The sequence below is a fragment of the Eucalyptus grandis genome, chromosome 5 (assembly GCF_016545825.1).
Source record: "Eucalyptus grandis isolate ANBG69807.140 chromosome 5, ASM1654582v1, whole genome shotgun sequence".
NCBI classification, from domain to species: Eukaryota; Viridiplantae; Streptophyta; class Magnoliopsida; order Myrtales; family Myrtaceae; genus Eucalyptus; species Eucalyptus grandis.
Genome location: NC_052616.1, coordinates 16,999,473 through 17,002,990, shown reverse-complemented (window position 1 = coordinate 17,002,990; position 3,518 = coordinate 16,999,473). Strand labels below are relative to the sequence as shown.

The 3,518-nt window shown below is 37.2% G+C and overlaps 1 long non-coding RNA gene across 1 annotated transcript; it reads right to left on the bottom strand.

Annotated features, from left to right (window-relative positions):
• Positions 1–997: 997 nt before the first annotated feature.
• LOC120294149 lies at positions 998–3,314 on the bottom strand. Its single transcript, XR_005551632.1, has 3 exons — positions 3,191–3,314; positions 2,160–2,267; positions 998–1,808 (listed from the first exon to the last, which is right to left on the bottom strand). It is a non-coding gene; the product is annotated as an uncharacterized LOC120294149 (long non-coding RNA).
• Positions 3,315–3,518: the final 204 nt, after the last annotated feature.

Genomic DNA, 3,518 nt, shown 5'->3' with positions numbered 1-3,518 from the left:
AAAGAAAAACAAAAAATATACAGCCAATCCCTGTGCAACCTATCCGTCCGGTTCTCGAGTGGACAAGATGGAATCTTGGCTCTAGGTTGGGAATCGACCTACCATAAAGCCAATCACTCCTAATAATTCATAAGGAGCAAGACACTCATGCATATAATGAAGAGTTCTATCTAATCAACATAAGGTATGAATGCTCAAATGCAAAACTAACCTCCGAGCCTCAGTTGAAGTAAGGTTGATGTTGGACATCGATCTATTGCTAGCTTTTCAATAAAGAGAGTTAATGCTTCCTTCAGCCCTGCACTAGAGACTAGCAGATACATTTATAGAATGAGGAAGGATGATATAATTCCTTTAGAGGGAACAATCCTCGAAAGACTTTTGACTAAGGAAGGATAATATCGTCAATTCCTTTAGAGGGAGCAATCCTCCTAAGACATTATTCTAAGACTTTTATAGAATGAGGTAGGATGATATCGTGAAGGATAATATCGTCAATTCCTTTAGAGGGAGCAATCATCGTAAGACGTTATTCTAAGACTTTTATAGAATGAGGTAGGATGATATTGTGAAGGATGATATCGTGAATTCCTTTAGAGGGAGCAATCCTCCTAAGACGTTATTCTAAGACTTTTATAGAATGAGGTAGGATGATATCGTGAAGGATGATATCGTCAATTCCTTTAGAGGGAGCAATCCTCCTAAGACGTTATTCTAAGATTTTTATAGAATGAGGTAGGATGATATTGTGAAGGATAATATCGTCAATTCACCCCCTCCCTCTCTTTTTTTTTTTTTTGGTCAGTTCTACTCTATTCCTACTCTACACTTACTCGCGGACTTAGGCCCGCTCTTGCGGGCGTGGGAGTCGCAACCCAGCTCTCGAAACTTACGCGTCCCTACCTCCCATCCCCGAGAAGATGGGGATTTGAACCTCACCTCCCCCTTCCATGTTGGAAGGGTGGCCCCGTGGGCGAACCCCCAGTGGTTCCCTCCCTCTCTCTTGAAGTGACATTATCGATACCGTTCCATCGTTCCAAACGAGATCGAGTGGGGGCCCACTCTTGACTTATATTACCTTTTTATTTTTCCTTTTGGTTTGGGTGGATTTCTTCTTTCTCTTCCTTTTCTTCTAAACTTTCTATAAAAAAAAACCGTGTCTCATTTCCGGTCAATGACGGTCGAATTGTGACTCCAGAAAGCCTTCTTTTAAAGAGTGGGCAACTGAAGGGGCTTTTGGAAATTATCAAATGAGATTTCTATGGTGCACAAAATTCTCTAATTTTGTTTTATGATATTTTTCATTATAGTTATAACAGACCATTGCGACCTCAAATGATTGGAAAAAATTAATACTGTATGTATATTAGGAAAATGTTGTGACATCGGGAATTATAAAAGTAACATTTTACAACATTCTGCACTTGTACATGGCAAAAATGCCTTAAGTCTTTGTAAAATATCATAAATCACAAAAAAAAAAATCTTATTTGCACTTTGTAACTACTAAATTTTGTGACATTGGTTGAAACACAAATTATTTTACAAACATTTTGCTTTTTAGTTTCAACAGGCAAAATCTTGTCAAAAAAATAAAATAAAATTGTGCGGTTTAGGACCATTTTAATTTCAAGACAATTAGATGTGGAAAAAGACTTTCTCTGCTTGACCATGACAACATTATATAACCTTTTTAATGTGTCATTCAAAAAGAAATTTTCATGTTTGATCTCTCACTTACTTAGGTGCCTCTTTTCTTGCTGTTGAAACAGAACCCGGAAGAAAAATGAACTCTTGATCAATCCCTACTGGAATAGAACATAAAGACATACATCAGAAGTCGGTACATGAGGAAATCTGCAAGTAAAACTCCACTAAACCCAAGCTCCAAAGAGGACATTCCAATATGTAGCAAGAAAATGTTGGTTTCCTCATCCTCCAGATCACTTAATCCACCATCTTTCACCACTGACTTATTTATTGGTATCAGCTTAACTTAAACAAGAAAAGAAATTTAGGAGAGCCATTTTCCTTTGTCTTTCCTCAACCCCAAGAATTTAAATTCTAACAAGCACCACTAGTACTGTCACTAATTCTGATATCATCATTGCTAACTAGTGAAAGGAGTGTAAAAAGTCATAGCCAATTCCTCACCATACCTGGTCTGAACAGAAGGTAGATTTGGCATTCTCAACCACTCAGGAGCTTTCAGAGCCTTGCATCATGTTGCATTGATGGACAATCTTCGAGAAATCATCAAGACTTAGCTGTAACATAGACAGATAAGTCACGCCACAAACAGATAATTTGATTCCTAAAGACCCAAAACCAGAATCAACATTCGATCCCCATTTTACTTTACATCATTAAATTTATGCTGATTCCTAAGAAAAGAAATCCTTAATACTATTGTTGGCAATTGTTTTCCTTTGCATAACATTACTAGAAATTTATTCAATCTAGCAAAGGAGATCTAAAAATAAAAGAGATAGATGAAGATGGAGAAAATTACATTCTCCTATGCCAAGAGTGAGCTAACTAAAAGATATAACTAGAGATTGACCTTAAAATAACTATGTAAAAATTCATATCCTAACAGAAGCCTTTTTCCCACACTTCCAGCACATGACTAGTCTTGCCAGCATATTACCTCATTTACTTTCACTACCCCATTGTTATGATTAAATCAAGTGGGTGATACTATCCCAGACAGTCATAGTGAAGTCAAATTTAATATTGTTCGATTCTTGAAACATGGACATTAATGCAAGATAATTTCTAAAATTGCCTAGATTTTGATCTGAATTAATAATTTAAGAATTTCGTTAACAAGTGCCACCAGAGCACTTCCTGAAAACCTCAATAAAGAAAGTTTGTCATTTCCAATGCACTATCTTTCTCGTATTATGCATAATAAATGAAATAAAAAAAATTTCTCTATTAAGTACGGTTAACGAGTGTTGCCAGGATACTCGCTAACAAGACCCATAACTTAATTATGTATCTATTTAACAACAGATACTCTGTCCTCATGGATGTTTAATGAGATTTCATAACACTGCAGTCAATTAAATTAACGATGCTGGGACCTTTTTTCAGAATTTGTAACAGTTCAGTCCACAGCAATGCAATTGACAAAAGGATTAGCATGCAGGACTGGAGATGAAACAAAAATAGTACAAGGCTGGACCTTTCCATCTCCATCACTATCAAAGCAGTAAATCATGTTGGCTAGTTCCTCGTCTGTCCATGTAAAGTCATGAGCATCAGCTACTTTGGCTAAATCATGCGTAGTGATGCCGCCCTTCCCCGCTACTGCATCACACATGCAAGCTCATCAGTTCCAGAAACAAAAAGGTTCATAAGCCAAAAGGGGGCGTCTATTGCCCCAGCCTCCCACATTGTGGAGTCCAGGAAGGGCTAGATGTACCCACTGAACAATAAGATCACAAGCCACAGAAAGAAAAAGAAGGTCCGTGTTATACCCACATAAGAAACTCTCATCGTTAGTATCCAGA